At 45.3% G+C, this 23,288-nt stretch overlaps 1 long non-coding RNA gene across 1 annotated transcript; it reads left to right on the top strand.

The window, feature by feature from the left end:
* The first annotated feature begins 12,479 nt into the window (after window positions 1-12,479).
* Window positions 12,480-22,909, top strand: LOC146191652 (uncharacterized). Its single transcript, XR_014706671.1, has 2 exons — window positions 12,480-13,325; window positions 22,750-22,909. It is a non-coding gene; the product is annotated as an uncharacterized LOC146191652 (long non-coding RNA).
* The last annotated feature ends 379 nt before the right edge of the window (window positions 22,910-23,288 follow it).

Genomic DNA, 23,288 nt, shown 5'->3' on the forward strand with positions numbered 1-23,288 from the left:
TTTTTACAACCTCGCATGCTGGTATGCCTATGCACTTAGCATGTTTTCAGGAATGGTGCATTTGTGTAAAGCTCAGCTAGCATATGTGCCTCTTTGATGGAAGTTTTAATTGCACACTACTGTTCAGTGCTTTGTGTGTGAAAGTAAAGCAGACAACAGGAAACTTGAACCTGTTCCATATTCTATTGTCTGCTTTACTCTCACGACAAAGGCATTGAGCACTAGTATGTGACTGAAATTTCCATGGCACATGCTTGCTGAGCTTTACACGAATGTTATTGGCAAGTTTTTACACGAATAGCGGGCGCTGCAAGCATGTTCCGGGAAACGTCCGAATGTCCGCCTCCGGCTGCCCGTCGGACGTCCGTGGGACGCGATCCGGATCCACGAACGATAGTCCGACGGACGTCCGCTGTACGTATATCGAACATAACCGGACTTCCGTCGGATGTCCGAAGGTCCGAGAACGGACGTCCGTCGGTCGACCGTCGGACGTCTATGGCCGTCTGGGACTCTGCACCCCTTTCTTGCCCAGACTGCCCGTCCATGTACGCGAACCTGGAGAAATCTTCATCGCTCTTTTTATTCCATCATGCACCATGCACCAACTATCAGCGATGTTTCATGCAGTGACTGAAAATTTTGCAACAGAAATATTCCTATTTCGGGCGCTTTACCATACAGTAACTAAACATCCAACAAAATTTAAGTTCTTGAAATTCCTTGAAATTCCATAAATGTATCTCTGTTTACAAATTTTTGTCCCTTAATTATCTGGGGGGAAAGGGGGGGGGGGGAGACTCTTAAACTCGGGCATTGAGGTTATGACGCATTAGCTTTAAATGGCCCCAGCCGCAGCTCTCGTTGCGAAACTTCGTTAGCAGACAAAGTTTGCTGCTAGCTTAATTACTCGCCATTGATTACTATCTCACACATCCTGATTAGGCTACCACGTTATGCGAAGGCCACCTGGCATAACTAACTTGCAGCACTATGGAAGCTTCGAGATTTCCTCAGCAAATTACGAAAATGCGTTGTGTTTCTCCGCGCCGCGTCGTCTGCTTGCGGCATATGCAGATATGGTGGCCAAAGAGTATAAATAGACGCTGTTGCGTACCAAACCCTCAGAAGAGTATTCAGAAGCTTTAGAACAACTGACTACGTGACGTTATATATGCTGTTTGTCACATCCGCTCTTTCCGTTCTGTGCGCAAACCAAGTCGCGGCGACAAGAGGAGGAGTTGTGGCCACGGCCTATAGGTCGTGGTTGTGGTTGTACTCTTTGTAGCGGGTGAGCGCGGAGTGCGCCCTAGCCGGATGAAAGTAGAAAGAAGAAACAGGTGGGGAAAAGGAGCAGAGAAAAATTTGAGAGGATAGAGGTGAGGGGAATGGTGGGTAGGGCTGTTCAGCGCCGGGCAAGAGTCCACTCCAAAGCACGCGGTAACGTGCATGGCGTCCTCAGCTGGGGCGACAGCTGTGTGCAGCGAAGAATGATGTGCTGCGTCGTTTCCTCTTTACTACCCACAAACTCTGCAGACTGTGGCCTGCACCACTGGGGAGGGGTTGAACCGACGGCGGAGACCAATGTGCGGAGCGCTCCTACCCTTGCTTCGAATAGCAGCGTGCTGCCGACGTTGTTGTCGTACAGTTGCTCTGTGGATATCGCTTCTTTATAGTCGTGATACAGCGCCAGCGTCGTTATCCTTTGTGCAGCGGCACTTCACTGGGCGTTCTCAGCTTGGCGCACTTGCATATGTATGGTGTTCCTGCGCTCGGAGGCCTCATTTATGATGTGTGACCAAAAACCACATTTCCGGCGCAGAGACTGCACACGGGTACACTATTGTGTTCGGATGCCAGTGAGGTGCACATAGCGGAACATCTTCCTTGCCCATCGGATGTTTTCCATGGCGCGGAGGCGTGCCTCACAGGCGATTTTGCTCTGTGCTTCGCGGGCCTCAAACGTGTATATTACTATAATGACTGATGGCTAACTAGTCACTAACCAGTGCTAATTAATGGCTATCTAGACACTAACCAGTACTAATGACTAAGTAGTCACTAATTAGTACTAATTAGTCATGCCTAAATAGTCATAATTACAATGACTGGCCATGACGGCATCACATGGTGAGATCATCGACTGTGACGTCATGATCGGTCATGCCTAATAACCAGATGTGGTCATAACGCTGTCATGATGTCACTACTGGTGATGACGTCACCAGGCGATTTACGCATATACGATATACCGGGCAAATTCCCAAAACTGGAAAACCTATGACCCATTTCCTTAATCTCGTGGGTAGGGAAATTAATGGAACACGTGGTCCAATGCAGACTAACTCAAAACAAGCTGCATGTGGCCGCACGAAATGGTTGTTTTCAGATCATGTTTGAGCCTGCAGGACGTGATGCTCCGACTCACGGCCTCTCGATGGAAGCGCACTAGATGCGGCCTGCTGCGTCGCCCGAAACCGGCGGAAGCGCCTACTTCCCGTCACCACCGCCACGGCGCCACCGCTCGGGGACAGCCGCGCGCGGAGAGCGGCGCTTGGCTGCGCTTTGACTGTGGCGCCGGCGTGGTAGGAGCCTGCTATTTTAAGGATATAAGAGTGCCGTCTAACACAATTTAGCAACACGAATTATATATTCTGTCATGTCTAGTGTAAGCATGTCAGCCCTAAGCGCCGCTCGGCAAGGATCGTCACATTAAGTGACGATAGTTCAAGGCCACTCGACTGGTGTGCTCACATTACCATGGTATTGCATTGGGGTCACGTTGTTTCTCACATGAAGATGTCACCCGGCTGCGAACAATTCGAAGCTGTTCAGCGACCACAGTAGCCTAATGCATAACACTTTAAATCACTATTTAGGAAAATTCGACCACCTGGGGTTCTTTAACGTGCACTGCTGTGCGATGTCAGTGCACGTTAAAGAACCCCAGGTGGTGGAAATTTCCGGAGTCCTCTACTACGGCGTCTTTCATAGCCTGAGTCGCTTTGGGACGTCAAACCTCACAAACCAAACCAAGCCAGAGTAAAGTGCAGGGGATGTCTAGCCATGATGGATGGTAAGGTTCTTGGAATTGGTTGGTGTAGATACCGGGATGGGTGAGGCGGGGAGCGAGAGATGATCAAGGGTGATATGGTCTTGGTGGAATTGGTGGTGGGGGTGGACGAAGCCTCCGACTTTGACAGAGGTGGGAAAGAGATAAAGCGGTGGCGGCTGGCGGATTTTGCATCACGGGAAGCATACTGGCGGCAGGGCGGGAAAGCCGGGAACCCTCGAGGATGGGCCCGGCGGGAGGCACTCGGGAGGGGGGGGGGGGGGGGGGAGCTGCTGCTTGGAGGTAGCTGGGCATGATGACAGGCCGTTCCGGTTGAACCGGAGCCTGCACAGGCGCGAGCCTGTGATATGGGCCTCCAAGCACAGGATGCAGCAGGGGACGTAGGTGGGGGGCTCGACTGCCTTGTGGGCCTGACCGCAGCGGCGGCAAAGGTCAGACTTCGGCTTTGTGCATACGTCCACGCGGAACCCAGCAGTTCGCGCAGGCCTCGGCTTTCGAGCGAAGTGGGTAGCAGCGGTAGATCCCGCAGTTGAATACAATGGTGCTGGGGAGGGTGGTGGTGCCGACGAAAGTGAGAATAGATTTCGTGCGCCCCATCTAGCGTGCGTCGGCGATGGCGTAGGGGGTGTTGAGATTCATGGACTGCAGGTCGTGGATGATTAACGTCTCGAGTTTGGGAGTCCACAGCATTGTATATAATGTCAAAGAGGGCGTTGTCGGGTGCGGCGATGTAGGAACGCAGGGGGTAAGAGCTGTCCTCCATGCGGAGTTCAGAGATCCGGAGATAGAGACGCGGCTCAGATGGGGTGCTAATTGTCAGGGAGTCCCTACTGAAAAAATTGTATGTGAGCTGTACAAGAAAGTGTGAGAGGGAATGAGAATGTATAAGAATATGTGAGTTCTTGGTAGATTAAACGTGGATTTATGAGAGCACGTAGAGCCACTGTGCAGGAACGCATGAGATTGTACAAGTTCTTGTGAGTTTGAATGAGCCCATGAGCGAGCTCACAGAAGCACGCACAGCCACTGTGCAAGATTGAATGAGAATGAGCTGGTCACGTATTTGTGCGAGCTTGTAGAAGCACATGGAGCCAGTGCGTGAACAGATGCTCTAAGAGAGCATGCAAACTACGTGGCCATGTACATGCTTGCATGCTAAAAAATTAGTCGTTGAGACTGTGTAGGTCCTTCCAATATGAAAGAGGTCAAAGTTAGAGCTTTCATATAATGATTACTTCATGATTATTTGCGACAGGTACACTTTTTCATATTTCACAATTTTGGTCTTGGCTTGCAGCACATTTTCAACATTAGTAGAAAAGTGCTTGCTTCCATTCATTATGCAGAAATCTTTATATGACAACATGCACGCTGAGCAACAACTACTCGACATATCAAGCTTACTGTAAAGCAATGTCAAAAGCGAGATACTTCAACTAGATCTAATAGCATCATTTGCTTCTCTTTCAACCGTTCGTTTCTGAAAGTTGGACGCAGCCATAGATGCACGACAAAGGCTGTGTGCACAACATTGATGTGTTGCCTGCCAAGCAGATGACGGTCAAACTGGCGATCAAAATCTCCCTTACATTGTGTTTTGCATATGAATGGAGACAACTCACTATAACTGCACGCTATTACCACCATTAGGCATCACAAGTTTGTATGAAGAACTGGCTTGTAGTTTCATCTGTAGAAGGAAAAGTAAATGTGATAGCAGAAATGTGAAAGCCAACTCCAGTACTAAACTTCACGAGCTCATATTCACTTGTAAAGACCACAGAAAGACAATTCTCAAACGACTGAACAGCACTAACAGATGGGATGGGAGAGAAGATGACATTCTTTATCTCCCTTACTATCTTAGAGCACTGTTCACTCAATCGACTCATTATAACCAACCAGCCTGACTCTCTTTTTCAGCACAAGGATAGGCTGAGCAAAACAGCTCCTACAGCCTTTTGAGTTTTGACTTGCACATCTACACCTATATACACCATTTTTAAGTTTCCTGAGACTATAGCAAAAATTTGCTGAACTGCACTACTCTGAATTGAAGCTTTCTGCTGCGTAATGACACTTGCAAATGTTGTCCGTCTCAATGTCAAATAAAAAGAAAAAAAAGAAAGGATTGAATCGGTGATCTTAGACTAATGAAGAGATACACAAATCCTAGTACTTTATGAGAGGCGATACCAACAGTATGTGTTGCATCTTGAAGCTATGCACACTATACACATATATGCTGAATCATCATATTGCAAGGAAATGTATTTTATTTGGCATATTTTTCAGTGTAACTGTAGGCTGCGTCACGCGAGAGGCATTAAGGAAAGCTGCATGTGCAACTCCACGAATATATGTTGTGCAGTTTCCACCAGCAGTGCATAATCATTATGCTGCATGGAAAGAGCAGCTTGATTGCTTTAGCTTCTTTACTGTATGCTGTAGGCCACAGAGATAAGTTGAAATATTTGTATGGTCAGTTTCTTAATTGAAGTAAAGAGCGTGCAAACACCCCACACTGCCTTCAGTTGAAGCTTGACCGGTAAGCTATTTTTGCATATCGCATATCTTTCCTGATTGAGAGTTCAGGCTTTCACCCCACTGTCCTTGCTTTTGCTATAAGCTACAGGCATTCAAAAATTTCGTCACCATTTAAGAGTTAAACACTGAAGTAGTGAGGCACATATCACACAAGAAATTATCGCTCTCAGGTGACCAGTTCGAGCTGACAGCCATAGATGTGGCGCCCATAAAGGAACAGCGGGCGAGCCGAATTGGGCTCGCCCACTGTTTTTTATGAGCGAGCACAATTCAGCATCTTCTGTTTCCAAACAAATCACTTGATCTGTAAAACGCCGTATAGTCTTTCAATATTAACAAACAAACAATTGCCACTGTAACTGTTTATGAACAGGAGTTTTCGCAAGGAACTTGGCAATGAATTTGGGCCAAAGCTCCGATTCGCCGAACCACAGACCGCGGTCAACCTAACGTCCATGACAAGCAAAGCACGCAGTTTGTCCAGCATCGCGAGAAAAGAAGCGAAACTCACGGTGGTCTTTCGCTAGCACTGCTAATTTTTGAATGTACAAACTACAGGCGCGTATACACGACAAACATGCAGCGTTAGCGCGTAGACGCCCGACATCGTGCTTGCCACTGTTCGGCGAGCAGCAAAGTCGTTAGGTCAGCGACTTCCGAAACCGAAACAAGTCGAAACCAGACGAGGCAGCCGAAGCGGATCGAAGTGCTAGCCGTAGCCATTATGAGTTGGTGGCGTCGCGCCTTTTTCTCTTGTGTGTTGTTGGGGGCCTTGCTGCTGGCGGCTCTTTATTTCGAGATATACGAGGCACAGAGCGCAACAAAATAGCTCGTGCGATGTGCAGAAGCGTGGTAAGGTTATGTGCATACCTGTGCAAAAAGTGTGCTCGCGTGCCCGACAGGTAGTGCGTTTCCTTTGTGCGCTCTCACTGCAAACACTACGCTGACGACGGGACTATTGGAGGGCGGCCACCACTCGGCATACATTTGACATCTCGGAGGTAAGTTAATTTCCATCTTCCCTGTACATTCTCCTAAAAGCTTTGCGCAGAACTGATGATGCATGCCAACACAGCGCTAGTTCGTAAACATCAACACGCGCATGTCATTATAACATACGGTAGCTTGCTTTTGACGAGGGAAGGGTGAATGCGTTTGCAGTGTCTAGGAAAAGAGACAGTTAGTTCCAGGGGCTGCACGCTCAGAGCAGAATATGCCGTACAAATCATCACTCGTAAGACCATTGCGGGGTGCACGATGCTGGCGCCTACTGCAATTCAGCCTTCGGCAAGAATTTAGAATGGGCCAGTTCCAAGTGCCTCGACCCGGGCCTTATGTTGCGCTGCAGTTGAAGATCCGGCGCTTGTGCAGTTGCAACTACACGGATTGAATAAGTGGTAAAACCTACCTGCGTTACAACAGGGCTAGATCATTATTCTTATGTTCCATAAATATTGCGGATGACGAGATATGGAGCCGGCGAACATGCGACGGCAGTATGATTCAGCAGCAACCGAACTCCATTGTCGAGCCTTGGGTAGCAGAAGGGGAAAAAAAAAAAAGTTTTGAGCTATTTTGAATTTTTTCGCCTGTATTGGGCTTGATATTTTCTTTTTCATACTTTGCTCGTGACTGAAGTAATCCCCAAAAACTACTAAGCGCATATAAATGACAGACACCAAACTCAGACCTTCAGTCCAGAAATGTCGGTAAGGTGTAAAGGTAATTATGCATTCAACAGTACCAATAGTATTGATTTTCTTGTTTAATTATTTACAAATGAAGCGAAAAAAAATCTTAGTGCTGAGATGCCCCATTTTCATCTTCTCTAATATGAAATGTGAATCAAAATGTGCAGTTTTTCTGTACTCAGTATACCACTGATTCATCACAGATGTGAGAATATGAAATTCATGCAAGTTTAAAAATGAAGAGTGCATGCAGAATTCCAAGCAAAGCAAGCCTTTGCTTAAAGTATCATTCAGTTGTGGTGTTTTTGTTTAAATTTATGCATGTTTTGTAGAAGCAACGGTAGATGTTGATATGGAATTAGTGTTGTGTCTGGATCTAGATTATGAATGGCTACCACATTTATGAATTGCTTGGTTGCCACATGCACTTCCAGACATTGTTTGAACAGTCACATCACATTCTGCATTTGGCTTCTTTTTACTTTTTTGCATGGAACTGTTTCCACTTTAGAGTGTGTAGCCTTTCACAATTCATAATTGATCGGGTGAGCATGTTTTGGCATGATAAAAGGTTTGGAAGTTCGAGAGCATTGGCCCTTCATGATGCACAAGGGGCAGACTGCTTACTGCACTGGTACCACTATCTTCCTAGATTCCTAGATATCACTCATATTTCTATACAGAATACATGTTTTCAGAAATCCATATTGCTTGTCTGACTCTGCACATTCTTCAGTTGACATAATGGGAGCTAGGGACGAACTTTTGCCTTTCTTGGTGCACTGCTCCTATTTCATTTAAAGAGCCGCCACATTTTCTGTAACCCGATTTGGGGTGCAAACACTGCATGTTCATAGGGTGGTCAGGGAGCAAACTTGGTGGCCCTGTGAAGGCCATGAACAATATGCTGATGATAGGCTGCCTTTAGACTGACTGGCTTGCATTTCTCGGTGTGTTTTGTATGTGCGAGGGTTCCATAAGCTGCCACATATATTGCTTTGATTTGATGTTGAGGTGACTGGCATGATTAAAAAGTTAATGTGATGATCGAAGTCTTCAGAACATTCAGAACATGCTGGGATTGTACTCCTGGCTTAAGTTGCAGACATTGTTTGCTGGTTATACCTTTGAGAGGAAATCTAGTAGATAAAGCTATGGGCAGAGTGCTTGCTTGGTATTCCAACCTAACCACCCAAACGTCACTGTTTACTGGAAACAGATTGTTCAAGCTTCCAGCCTTCCACTTGTTTACTCGTACATTGCAGTGAAGTGCATTTACGCCTTGGCACATGGCAGGCTCAGGGGCTCGTTCATCGCCACTGTACTAGGTTAGACCTCCAGTTGACTCGAAATGCCTTTTGCCATTGCCATGAAATAGTGTTTAAAAGAAGGTTCGATGACAGAAATACTGTTTGCTCTCTTAGTAGGTAAAGAAGAGTTAGCATAACATTTCTTTCGAGTTACATTACCTGGCATCTCTAGATGCGCGTTGTGCCTGCTATGGGCACTGAATTCTTGGTGTGAGATCAGAGGTTCCTGCAGAATCGCAGACTTTTATAATGCTACTTAAATTATGAGCAGATCGAGGTGATAGATGACAAGACTTTACTAATAGTCAATTCCAATCACAGGGTTTAGTGACTTACAGAACATTATTTTCTGCTCTTTTTGGAGTAACTGTATTCCAAATGCAGATCCGGAACACAGGTCCCATCTTCCCAATGCAGATGGGGAGCGATTGCTGAGCCAAGATCGGTCCCTGGAGCAGTGGATTGCTCTTCCGAAATCAACAGAACCGGCTAGAAGTTTGCTTGAGTATTTGTTCAGCTGCACCTTCTATTTCCAGTAGCATGCTCTGCTGTGCTGACTGTGCCCTCTGTGCTCCATAATAGATGATTATTACTTGCCACTGCTATGAATGCAAATTGCTGTCATGAACTAGTGCTTACTCTTGAGGACAGCAAGTCTAAGAGTAGCAGTATTATGCAATAATCTTTTTTAAAGACCTCAGCTCGGAGTGTGACTAGAAGATTTTGTGCGGAAATCATCTTTATGTGCTATTCATGATCTTAAAGCCATTCCTGAACTCTGAAACAGTGAAAATGGTGAACTGCGACTTCCTTTTTTTGAGATTAGTGCCAAAGAAATTTTACCCTGCTTGCCCGCACTCGGCTATACGAAAGAATGGCATAAACTGTTGATGTCAATGCCATCCCAAGAAGCAGCGGGAGAAATGCAGACCTATTACAGGTTTAAAAACAGCTGGCACGTGTAGACGAAGCACGGGCTAGCACACAGAATAACAGGCAATTCTTCTGTCAGTTCATGGGCACCACCTACTTGCGCTGGCATGAGTTCCAAACGCAATGGGGACACAATCTGTACTGGATGCAGGTGCTCTTTTGCGGAGCAGGCAGACCACTTCACTTCTGGGATTGTAATTCACTGTATGTGCAGAGGAAAAGCAGGTGAACGTGTCTCTGCTGGCATATGTCGCATTGCCTGCTGTCATCCTTTTTACTTTCAATATGTGCTAATGACAGGAATGCTCATAGCACCAGTAGAGTGAAGACACTGATCTGCGCCATTATGGAAATGCCGAGATGTTAGCATGGGCAAACATCTCTTTGCATCACCGCGAAGCTTGCTAAGGCTCAGTTCAATGTACGAGCAAGCTAATACAATGCGGGCATATGTCAGAGAGCTCTTTAGCTATGGGCCTACGCAACTGCTGCCATACCTTTAATGAGAACTCTTGACTAAAAAGGCAACATTTTACAAAGAGCAAAGTAAATGATAATGACTTTTCTTTTTTTTTTTTTTTTTCATTTAACAAAGCTGGTGGTCACAGTGAAGAACTCATGCCACGATTGTTAATATGCCTCTACTGCCCCATTTGTAAAGCAAGCATATTGAAATTCTCGAATGAGCATGGTTACAGTCGTGAGCAGCTCTGTTAGATGTATGTCCATAAGGGTGGCATATTGTTTCATTGTTCAAAAGAATTCTAAACAATAGGTGGTTTGGAACTTAAAGGAGAAAGAACAGAGAAGCTGGCTGTAGAGGCAGAAATACTGCAAATGGTGGGTGGTGGACAGGTGCCAAGCTGTCGGTATCTGCACTTTGCAAGGAGCCTCATGCTACTCATTAGCCGCAGCTTGGCCATACCCAGCTTATATAAGCTTGGCTTGTACAAAACATGCCTGCAAATGTAACCCTCTTCAAGGCTGCCTGCACCCTACTGTGGTGGTTTCAGTGTTTAGGGCATTTGACTAGTGAGCTGGGTGACGCGGGCTCGGTCTGAGCCGGGGTGGTTACATTTCGGTGGTAGCAAAACGCTAAGTCCCCATGTGCTGTACAGTGTCAGTGCACATTGAAGAAGTGCAGATAGTCAAAATTATCCAGAGCTACCTACTATTGCTGACCCTCATTGTCTAAGTTTCTTTGGCATGTTGAACCCTGTCATCAAATCAAGGTTGCCTACTGTTAGCGTTAGTAGATGACCTTCGTAATGCCACAAAGTCTGCTCCTCACCACTCTCCGAAATTTTGTTGTTTGCAACTCAACTCAGGTTACTTACAGTTTGATGACCCCTTTTTCTGAAACACTAGCAGTTGACGAACTCACTCCCATGCAGTGAACTCTGAGAAAAGTGCTGATTTAGTCATAAACATTTTTTTTTTTCATGAGAATTTGGTCAGTCATATGACCATTGAAAAGTCATCTGTTGATATGTTCATGTAACAAGCTAGGTAGCTTTATAGATGGCTTGGATATGATATCAGAAGTGCTATGATGGTGAGCTATGCTTAGTGTCTGCAATACCTTCATGATGAATGTGGTGAATGCAGATGACATTTTGCTCCACTTTTATTTCACCAGTGGGTGCCTGGTGAGTTGTCAGTGCAAGCTATTGAGTTTCACTTTCTTCATGCAGTTTACAGAGCTGTGGAATCTTGATAATAGCAGAAGTATTATATTTATGGTTCACTAACTACTGTTTTTTTTTTAAATATAAAATAAGTAAATGCGCAGTCAGCAACCCTGGAGTGCAGCGTGCTATTCACCTGGACACCATAGATATTTTAATCATGCCATACCCCTTTGTTACTTTCAGTTTTCAGTTCTACAAGTCTTGATCACGGTAGCTCATCACTATACTCGGGGATAACTGTGGCTATGCAGCTGAAGTTAGGCAGAAAGGAAGAGGCAACATACCTCTTTCCCCTTGCCATGTAGAGTGGGTTACTTCAGCCCTAGTGACCTTGCATTAACTCTCCAACTTCCTCCCTTCACTTCAGCCCAGTACACTCCTAGCCCAAATAGTGAGCAAACCACTCTTCAAGGCAAGGGGACAGAAACTTTTCTCCTTTTCTTTCGTACCTAGACTCGGCTGCATAGCCCCAAAACATTGCCTCCATGTACAGCAAGATTCAATGCCACATTTCTTCTCAGTGTCAGAGCACCCTCTGCTTGCTCTGTACCGCCCTTGCAGCAGCCCAGTGTTTTGTTTACCACAGAAAATCATGTCTGTGGAAGCTGTGTTGGCATGGAGAGCTGCATATCTGAGCCAACTTTCATGCTTTATGATGAGGCTCTCATTGATTGGCTTTAAGTTCCATGAAACGTGGTCATGTGTGTTGATTAGTGTCACATGAAGTAAAATTTCACTGACTAAAATACAATCATAAGGATGTAATTTGGGTGAGTTGGTAAGGTGTCATCTTGAAAGTAGCAGCACGAAAAAACAAGGACGTGAAAAGAAGCAAGCAGATGCTAACTCGCAACTAATGTTTATTGATGCAAATAAGAAATATATAATGCCAAGCAACACTGCAAACCGCTCAGTCACCGATAAGCAGACAGCAAAACATGAATCACTAAAACTTCCGAACGGTTCCATTTGAGTAGATATAGGTAGAGGTCAACTTGGCTGTGCATTGTAAGAATGCACTGGTTGCTTTCAGTTTCTTTCTGCTGTGCACATTCTGGCTGTCATCCATTGCAAATCAGCTGAGAAATCATTGAAGCTAGACATATTTTACAACTAGGTAATGAATGTGTTAGTGAGCCATCCATCATGTTACCATGCAGTGAGTTGGGTTATCTAGATACGGAACTGTTCTTAAATTTTAGTGATTCATGTCTTGCTTTTTGCCTATCAGTGATTGAGTGGTTTGCGTTGTTGCTCGTCTTCTCTATATATTTCATGTGTGCTTCAATAAACATTAGTTGTAAGCTAGTGCCCGTATTGTCTCCTTTCATACCCTTGTTTTTTCTTGCTGCTTCTTTCAAGATAAAATACAATCTTTGCTACTTCGGTCATAAAATGAATTTTAATGAAGTTCCACATCTCTTAGAAAAGTAGTATTGTAGTTGCAGGCATGTATTAGGTGCTCGCTCGATGTAAAGCATAAAGAAAGGGAGGGCTTGTCTGATCTCGAACCTAGTGGGAACTGGTGGATTATGGATAGGCTGTTAAAATGCACTTGCAGTTAAGGTCAAGTAAATGCTTTTTTATTTGTAACTAGGGGCACTGTGATGCCTGACTTGCTCTTTTGCCAGGCTGGCGACGAGATGGAGTGAAAGGAGTTATTTTATTTCACTGTTGGTATGTCTCGGGTGATGTCAACATTGTTTCTTCTCTGGCATTGTAGGCAATCGCCCTTCAACTAATTGAATCCCAAAGCGAAATTTTAAATTAAAAAATAATTTAAGATTATTTAGCAGGCAGAGGCATATTTCATGCAGTAACCTGCACCAGCATGTCGTGCATCATTTCAAGAAAAAAAAAACAGTATTGTGGTGTTCCTACTCTGTGCCTTTATTTCTTGCTCACAAAGCCTCTGCATGTACGTGTTGCACCATATTACGTTTTCACTAATTTCTTGGGTCATGGTACTTTTTACCTTGCAGCAGGTTCCATGTGGCTTCGTAAGCAATGGCTCCTTCAAGCTCTATACCCTTTGCCGGAATTGTGCTGTGCTGTGGTGGGCAAGAAGCAGGACATTGATGTAAGTACTGAAGACATCTTTCAGTATGTGTAGTTTTTTATTTGCCTAACCCACTACTGCATTTGTGACCCCTCATGTTTATTTTGACATTTAGGTTTCTTCAGTGTTTTCTTTGCTTGCTGCCGTTGCTTATTGGCTATGACATTTGGCTGTTGAGTTTGAGAATGCGGAGTGGAATGGTGCCTGTGGCCTGTTGATATAGGCAAAATGCAAATTTGCCTGCCCACATTTGGTGCCACTGCATAGCTTGAAGAACTTTTGTGGAAGAGGGCTCTGGAAATTAACCCAGAGCCCTCCTTCTTGATGTCTCTCATAGCTCATGTTCAGCTTTAGAGTAATAAAAGGACATTGAGGACAAGCTGAAGCTGTCTTTTATTATAAATTACTGCATTCTATCCACTAAAGTGCTACTTACTGAAAATGCGAGCTTACTTTAAGATAGGAAAAGCCAGAAGTTTTGAAACAGATGTCATTACCAGCTGATTTCATAAGTTCTACATGATGCATCCATACTTTATTGGGCACAGGCCCCAGAGGCTGGGCTGGTAAGCCATTCCCTTCAATATGATGATCATGGAGTGTGGTTTACACAGGTCTTTGATATCATTGAGTACGCTTGGTTTTCAGGAACTATTTCAAGGAGCTTTGGAACTCCTGAAATTATTTGCTGCTTAAAATTCTAAAAAAAATTGCATGGTTTTTCTCTAAAAGCAAGCCTACATGAAAACTAAAAGTGCACTTCAGAGGGAACAATCGAAGAGAGCATGAGCCTATATAATATAAACCCAAAGTGACAGCCTGGCATGCGTCTAGACCATGGTTACAGGTGGCTCTCTTTTTCGCAGTTGCCACCTCTCTTGTCCCTATTTAATTTTTCTTTTTTTCAGCATGTTTGTCTTTGTTTTCCTAAATTTCACACATTTATGCAAAACTACTGTGAATAAATTTTTCTCAAATTGGAACTCCTTGAAGACCTTTCTGGAGGGTTATTTTTCTGGTCTTCCTGTCTTCAACTAGACCCGTTGATGGCTGCTTTCTTATAAATCAGCTCTGACAAATTTCCTCTCTAAAAGGCCCCCCTGCACTTTTTTGGTAGCTAAACTGAGTGCGAATATAATTTGTATGTAAAGTGAAAAGAGAAAACAGGGGAGTGTTATTGATAATACTATGCCATATGTAATCATAGACCATGAATGAAGTATGGGGTTTTTCTGGCAGAATATTTCTGCAATGCTTCTCTGCTCAGCGCAAACCCCTTCACTGTGGTGGCCAAACCTGTTTTGGGGGCAGAAATAGGTGGCTGCCAGGAGACATTTCTTGTGACAATGACCACATCCATTACCTGCTCCACTCAGTAACAAAATTCATAACCCCCCCCACTTCCGCCCTTCTGGTTTTCAATAGTGAAGGCATGCTTCTCGTCAGATTCGTGCATAACATGAGGTTTGATACAGAAATATTCAGCATTGCACCCAACTTCTGCCCCAAAGGGAATTGGGAGGATATTTTTGCATGTAGTCAGTGCACAATCATGTGATACATCAGTGACATAGCCTATGTGTTACGTACACATATCTTGTGGAGTTTGTATTCTTTTTTTCCTTGAGAGAGAAGCGCTGCTCAGTCAAAAAGCATGATGCAAGGGAATTTAGAGTGAGCGCCGATTCTGTGCATTTGCTATCTTTTGCTTAGCTTTCATTCTTTTTCTTCCGGTGGTTTAGTGGCGTTGGTGGTATTCGAGCAATGCAAGGACACGGAGTCAAGAGTGTTCTTCTTCACAGTGCGCTGCAGGGATTGTGCATTTGTTTTCCTCATTGTAATGAAAACATGCAAGGCTAGTGCATGAGTTACTTGCACATACACACATGCTGTTTTGCAGTGGCAGAAAAGAAATAACTGTCAAGACTGAGAGCATCTTCTAAGGGCACATAAACGTTGGTGTTTGAAGTTAAGTTGTAAATTCATAAAAGATGTGGCTTAGCTTATGAACCAACAATTTTCCGGCACTATCGTTTCACACAACGGGTTTAACTTAAGGTACAAGGGTGGCCGATCGAGCCCTGTGCTCTAACGTGCTGCGCACAGAAGCAATCAAATCTTGAGCGCTCCCTATACTGCTGCTCAGGTCAAAGCAACCCAACCCCGCCGGGGTGGAGCAGTGGTTACGGCGCTCGACTACTGTTCCCAAGGACGCGGGATCGAATCCCGGCCTCGGCGGCAGCTTTTCGATGGAGGCGAAAAGCAAGGCGGCCGTGTGCTGTGCGATGTCAGTGCACGTTAAAGAACCCCAGGTGGTCGAAATTTCCGGAGTCCTCCACTACGGCGTCTCTCATAGCCTGAGTCGCTTTGGGACGTTAAACCCCACAAACCAACCAACCAACCAACCAAAGCAACCCAAACCTCATTGAAACAAAAGTGACGTGGCTATGTCACTCCTGCATGTCCTGCATGGGCTTTTTTTTTTTTTCGTTCTACTGGGAGAGAGTGAGAAAAGGGTTGCCTGGTCTGTGCGGGAAGGACGCAAGGGTGCTGGGATGTTGGTCCTTTAAAATGAGTGGCGGGTGGGAAGGGGGAGTGGAGGTAATGGGAGGGGAGTCTAGCTGTCCTGCGAGCTAAACGCACAGCAGTATGCATGCTTTCTTTTTTTTTTATTTAGCAGTGCGGAAAAAATGAATGAATCGAGGGGGGGGGGGGGCAGGCTGGCCAACGCAGGCAGCACGGTTTCAAGTGAGTGATGGCTTGGAGCTGCCTCGGCAAAGCACAGAGCAGTGTGCATGCTTGCTTTTTTTTTTTTTTTTTGTAGCACCGAAGGTTTGACTGCTTCTGTGTCCGCACATGGGCTGGTTTTGTACCTTGAGTTAAGCCCCCCATGTGATACAAGCCTGAGTCGCTTTGGGGCGTTAAACCCCATAAAGCAAACCTTATGTGAAACATCTTGTATAATTCCATTGCTTAATCCAAACGTCAAAGTTTACGTGCCCTTTAGAAGATGCTCTGTCTTGACAGAATTACTTTTTTTTGCGCCACTACAAAACTGCATGTGTATGGGCACGTATGGGCATGCGTGTGTGCAAATAACTCTCACTCTGGTACTCAATATATATGCAGCCCCGCACACGGCAAGTACTCTTGCACATTTTTTTTAGACTGCAGAAAGCAAACGCACCATCCCGGTGACATGCTGTGAAAAAACAGACTCACGACTCCAGAATCCCGCATCGCATTGCATACCAGCCGTTCCACCAAACTATCGGAAGAAACAGAACGAAAACAAAAAATTGCAAACGCACAGAATCGGTGCGCACTACACTCCCGCGCATCGCGTCTTTTGACTAAGCAGCATGCCTCTGTAAAAAAAAAAAATCTAGGAGATATGTGTATGTGACATATAGGCTACATCACCCATGTATCACGTGACTGTGCACCCAAGATGTGCAAAAATATTCTCCCACAAAGATTTTGCTATATAATATAGGTGACGCATTGAGTTTTGCAAAGGGTCCAAGTAGGTCATTGTGCTCCTACTTTCTCCCTGGCCAATTCAAGGGGTGAGAGGCACCTAAGAGCACAATTACCTACTATAATCTATATGATCTCGAATGGGCCAGGTGCAGCAGACAGCTTGTGAGATTGAGTATAGTGACAAGAAATCTTGACTTCATAAGACTACATTGACATCAACTCCACGTAGCCCTGAATGCCTGCTTTTCATTTATTGGCAGTTATGTGACCTTGAGGGCTCATAGACTGGCACTCAACTTGTAAACACTTGACATCTTATCATTTGTTCTCTCTGTGGGCTTTGTTCTGCGGGTTTACAAGCTTTTTACTAAAGTGGATACAGTGAGTATGCACAGATCTGTTCTCTGAAGCATTGGCTGAGTGACAGCCCAGGTCAAACCTGGTTAACTTAGAACTTCTAGCACATTATTTTTTCTGGGTATGGGTTTGGTATTCCTCCTGACATCCCAGCTTCTGACACCAAGCAGGCATAATCATGGTCTATCACTAACTCCAGTGCTGTAGTTGATCATCACATACTTCTGTGGTGCTGCACATTTTAAGTTGTCGCTGTATATGAGCAGTGTTTCAGAACCTACTTAGTGCAGAGCTACGGTACAAATTTGAGGACTAATAGTAAGTTTGCTCTGCTTGGTGGCTTCCACAGACAAGGACACACTTGTGGGGAAGGCATGTTGCATATATACCTGCAGCCAACCCTTCCGACTTTTTAGAAGACTTCAGATGTTTGACCAAACTTTCTGATTGCACGATCACTGCCCTAAATCTTCCGATAAGGGGCTTCTGCCTGCAAAGAATGGCTTTTGCGGAACCAGCACCGAGGAATCGGCAGCCGCATTATAATTTCAAGCATCTCCATCAGAGGCCACACTAGCACCATCGGCATCATTGGCTAAGCAGGAAATCAATCAAAACAGACTTTAGCCGAGCAAGAGTAGGTGTCGCTGGCTGCGAAAACAGTTGGTGTACTGCGCTTCTTGTAGGCAGTGATGCACAGCTAATGCAGCCACAGTAGATATAGATGCTGTGCTGGCTTTGCTTTCGATCTCAGCTAAGGGCAGCCACTCAGTGTACTTGAGGTTAAAGGCTTTGCCCAAATGTCATGTTATCTGATCCTTCTTATTGAGCTCAGCCGCATGCCTTATGTTACTAAGCTGCTCTATGCTCAGCAATGGCGTGATTGCTCTTTTTTTTTTCGGAACCAACGCAGCCAACGACGGTCACGGATGAAATTACGTGTAAATGGGCTAGTTATGGTTTTGCATTAAAAAATTTAAACAGCGCTCCGATGGTACTGAGAGAAAACTGGTGGTGGGCATGCAGATCAGTTTTGCGCTGGCTATAGAGACGTAGTGAGAACATTTGGTGGCGGCCTGCAGATATCTCGACGGACGCACACCTTTAGACATGCATTGCATGCTTGCTGCTGCATGTTTTTATGCTTAGGATGTTTAGATTAGGACGCATCAGACACTGCCTGAAAGTAGCAGCCGCCTCCCCCTTTTGTACACAAATGCTGCCTCCTCCCCCCCCCCCCCCCCCCATTTTTGCAGTCTTCCCATTTTTGGTCTTAGCAAGTACGTGTTGAAAATCAGTATGCAGAAGACTAAGGTAATGTTCAACAGCCTCGGGAAGGAACAGCAGTTTACATTAGGTAGCGAAATACTGGAAGTAGTAGGCGAATATGTCTACTTAGGACAGGTAGTAACCGCAGATCCGGACCACGAAAAGGAAATAATAAGAAGAATAAGATTGGGATGGAGCGCATTTGACAAGCACTCTCAGATTATGACTAGCAGCTTACCGGTATCGCTCAAGAGGAAAGTATACAACAGTTGCATCTTGCCTGTACTCACCTATGGGGCTGAAATGTGGAGGCTAACCAAGAGAGTTCTACTTAAGTTGAGGACAACCCAGAGGGCTATGGAACGAAAAATGGTAGGGGTAACATTAAGAGATAGAAAGCGTGCAGAGTGGGTCAGAGAAAACTCAAGTTACCGACATTCTAGTAGAAATTAAGAAGAAGAAATGGACATGGGCAGGACATGTAGTGCAAAGAGAGGATAACTGATGGTCGCTGAGGGTAACAAACTGGATTCCAAGGGAAGGAAAGCGTAGCAGGGGGCGGCAGAAAGTTAGGTGGGCGGATGAGATTAAGAAGTTCGCAGGGGTCAAGTGGACGCAGCTAGCACAGAACCGGGTTAAGTGGAGAAATATGGGAGAGGCCTTCGCCCTGCAGTGGATATAATCAGGCTGATGATGATGATGAAGTACGTGTAAAGGAAGCTGGGGCCACTAGTAGCGCGATTGAGCCTTGTGAACAATGTCAACATCTGTGCTACAGGCATCAATGGCTTGCTTGTCACATCAGGGTACTATGTACTCTACGGACACACGGTGCTGTCAAAGCGGTTGGTTCACTTGTTCTGTGGAGACATATTCACGGTAGGCAGAAGGCATGGCTTTTCAAGTGCAGTGACCATTGTGGCTCCAAGCTTTGTTTGGAAACTGAAATCAGCGAGTTCAATTTGTTGGTTTGGGTGTATATGTAGCGAAGAAGCACGCATATTTTCTTCCCTCTCCCCTGAGCCCTGCAAGCTTAAAGATCAAGTGTAGCAGCAACTTCAAATCAAATCTTAATAAACAAATTTGGTCACTAAATTTCACAGCATTTCTCAATGCATATGTCATGCTCTACATGAACAATATCACAGCAGCAGCGACATTTTGCCTAACATTAAGCGTTTTCAGCTGTTTTTCACAGCTGCCTTTTCATGCAGCCTGGGAAACGTTCTGTTAGCCTGTGAATATCGAGTTTGCTTCTGAATGTTCAGAGGACTTGACATTAGGACATGAGTGTTTTGCGTGTGGAATAGTTAATTCAAATTTTACCCTTGTGGCCAAATTCAAAAACATGTCTCCACTCGACGCTACCTCAGCTCCATAAAGTGCAGAAAACAGTCTTTTCTCTACTTAAGGTTCAGTTCAGATTCTTGAATGCTTTTCAGCATTTCTTCCGACTTACCCTTCAGAAATATTTCTCCACTCCAGACAGCACAAGTGGCATACGGGGCAAGACTAATGGCGAATTCGAGTGGGAGAGCAGGCAGCACAAGTGGCATACGGGGCAAGACTAATGGCGAATTCGAGTGGGAGAGCAGGCGCCCTCGAGAGCACTTCGAAAGTGCTCTCAGACAAGTGGGTGCCCTCCAGTGGTAGAGCAGGAGTAGAATCACTGGCTTCCAATGGTAGAGGAGGAGGTCTTTTCCTTTGCTGAGAGCACCTGAATGCACTCCCGGCTGCTCCCTCATCTAAAGCGAGTGTAGAGGAAGTCACATGACATAAAGCGGTGTATCCGCACCATCTTTTTTCTTTTCTCAAGTCGGTGACGCTCTAAATGGTGGCTGCAAAGCATTGCTCAGGTTTGAGAGTCACTGCTGGCATCAAAAGGGCCAAAGGAGGCAGATCGCCGCGCTGTGAGAACAAAGGCATGCAAAGCAGTTCTACATGGAGTGTTTGCTTCTCGGGTTGCAACTGCTGCTACTGCGGGTAGGCGGAGAATGCTGGGGAGGGAAGTGCGGTCACAATGGTCGTGGCGTACTGCTCTCGACACGCAGAGAGCGTTCCCGTGGGAGGAAAATTACACCCTCGCTCGGCATGCTCCTGTACTTCTCTGTACTGCTCGGCACCTCTGCTCTCGTCCCCCCAACCGAATGGGCCATAAGGCCAAAATTTGGCCCGGAAAGTGCATGCCACTACGTGTAACATGCTCATTTTCTAATGCCAAGTCCTTGTGAACAGCATCGACAAGCTGCCTCAAGAGTCACAGGCTAGTAGGCTGTGGCGGCCGCTTTTCGATGGAGACTAAAAGCAAGGCGCCCATGTGCGGTGCGACATCAGTGCACGTTAAAGAACTCCAGGTGGTTGAAATTTCTGCAGTCCTCCACTACAGCATTTCTCATAGCCTGAGTCGCTTTTGGACGTTAAAAAAAAAGTCACAGCCTAGTAAAATATGTTTTGCAGACTGCATGAACAAGGCAGCTGTGAAAAATGGCTGAAAACAACTCACATCTACCAACATTCACTGCCAGTGACATATGGCTCATGTAGAACAGGATTTAGGCATTGAGAACTGCTCGAACTGCTGTGAACTCTAGTGACCTAGTTGCATATTTGCCCTCTGAGTGCTCAGCGGCGAGCGTTGAGCACATGTGAGGTTCAAAGAAGCATGTCATAGCGCATGCACCCAAGCCAACAAATTTGTCTTTCCAGAAGCAAATGCCGCTTCTGTTTCCAAGCAAGCTAGGAGCTTTAATTTTAAGCGCACTTGAAAAGCCATGCCTTCCACCAACTGCAAATATCTCTCCACAGCTAAAAAGACAGAATTGACCCCCCCCCCCCCCTTCAGTACTGCATCTAGACATACAAGTATATTTGAGGCAATCAGAAAGCCATTGATGTGTGCAGCACAGGTGTTCCATGGCACAACTGCACCTCCGGTACCTCGCTGTCTTCCTATTTACAATATGACATTCCCCACGATTGCACCACTGTCCACAGTGGTTCACAGAAACCACTGCACATGTTTCATTTGCTGTTAGCCATCACATGCTTTCTGCAACTTGGCACTCGGCGTGCTCTGAAATGTTGCTAAGGTATCTGGTGATGACTTGAAATGTGTTTACACCACAGTAGCATAATGCGATGATCAACTACAGCATTGAAATCTGCAACTGACGATAGTTATCCATGCTCAACGTCAGCCGCAGAAACTTAGGAGGCTTTTCTTGGTCGTACTTGAAACGATGTTTCAGTATTTTCGCGTCAGATTGAGGTTCTCGGAGCCAATGCTTCAGAGAGTGGGTCTGTGAATCCTTATTGTATCCACTTTCATGAAAGGCTTGGTATACAGTAGAACGAAGTCTGCACAGTGTGTGAAAGCTGCGATGCCCCATGTTTGCAAGTGGAAGTCTAGGTGTCCCCATAGTAGTGTCATTGCCACTTATAGATGCTCTGTTTTCTCATGCACTCGAGGAGCAATTCAAGTGGAGCTTCATTTCAAAAAAAAAAAAGGGGCCTCGAGGACCGCTTGGAGTAAAGGTGTTAGTCAAGGCATGTTTGTGAATATCAGTTAACCTGATCCCTATGCACTGTTTCCACTGCCTCGGGTGGTTAGGGTATTTCTCGACCTTATTGGAAGGAAGGCTGAGGGGCTGTCATGAATCCTAACCAAGCTTTTAGTAAACTTGGGGAGAGTTGTGCCACTTCTACATGGCATTCTCGATCACCATTGAAAGATTCCATCATCTCACTAAGCTCTTGTACCCCGCTATTGCCATTGATAATTCGCTGCTGGGCTCAAGTAATACTCGTGCACTTTTGAAGATGTGTTATCAACTGTTTTTGTACAAGTTGCAATGATGATATACTTTCCGTACAGTTCTGTGTGCAATTTTGTTTTTCTTCTATGACCATATATGTAGAATTGCATAATCTTTCATTTCAGGTTTGGTTTTATTCCTAGCTCTGTGTGCTAAGCCATATCTAGAATGCACACTTCTATTTCTCAAAGTCCAGTCTCCAGTTCTGGACTGCTCTGTTCACTCTAGTTATTGTAGCTTTCCATGAAGCAATGCTCAGATGTCTTTGATTGATAGGATATGGTTCAAAGACCCTTGAAATATCTGTTCGACTAAGGTATTAGATTTTGTGATGGACTGATGCTGAACGCCTGTATTCTTGTGTCAGTTCGTCATATTTCTGTAGTTCAGAATCGAAACTTTTTGAATTGTTATCAATTAAAAATAGAGCACCTAATTACCCCTTTCTCAGAATGTTTTGTAAAGACAGCTGAATTTTCGGATTTTGGAATATAGTCCTGCTTTTTTTTTGCATTTTGCAGATGTCGCACAGCGAAAACCTGTATCCAAGCTCGAATCCAACAGGCCAAGAGCAGCTGAAGAAGGAAACCTGCATCCAAGCTCGAACCTGGTGGACCGAAAGCAGATGTTTTGTGACCACACTGTATCAGCCAATAAAGCCAATCCAGGTGACCACATGTATCTTTTCGAAGCTTGCATTCTTTGCACTTGAGACTCATCTCATGGAGAGCATCATTTCTGCAAAACATTTTGTGTCATAACTGTAGCAGAAACTGATTGAGGCCTTGCACAAGGCCTAAAGCTGGCATATTAGTATTATGCACAACACAAACATGAGGTGTGATGTAGGAGCCTTGCAACCATGCAGAGTATCACCATAGCATGGTAGCATTCCCATGCCGAATGTCTCATCGTTTGAGATCAGACTAATGTCTTGCACCTTCAGAGTGCACTCATTCCTTGCACTAAAGGCCCTAATATAGTCCGACGTTTTCGACGCAACTGGCTAAGTCTGCGACGTCAGCCACGGCACGTCGGCCATGACGGGCGCGTCAAAAAA

Source organism: Amblyomma maculatum, chromosome 4 (assembly GCF_055883805.1).
Source record: "Amblyomma maculatum isolate TAMU_Amacu chromosome 4, ASM5588380v1, whole genome shotgun sequence".
Taxonomy (NCBI): Eukaryota; Metazoa; Arthropoda; class Arachnida; order Ixodida; family Ixodidae; genus Amblyomma; species Amblyomma maculatum.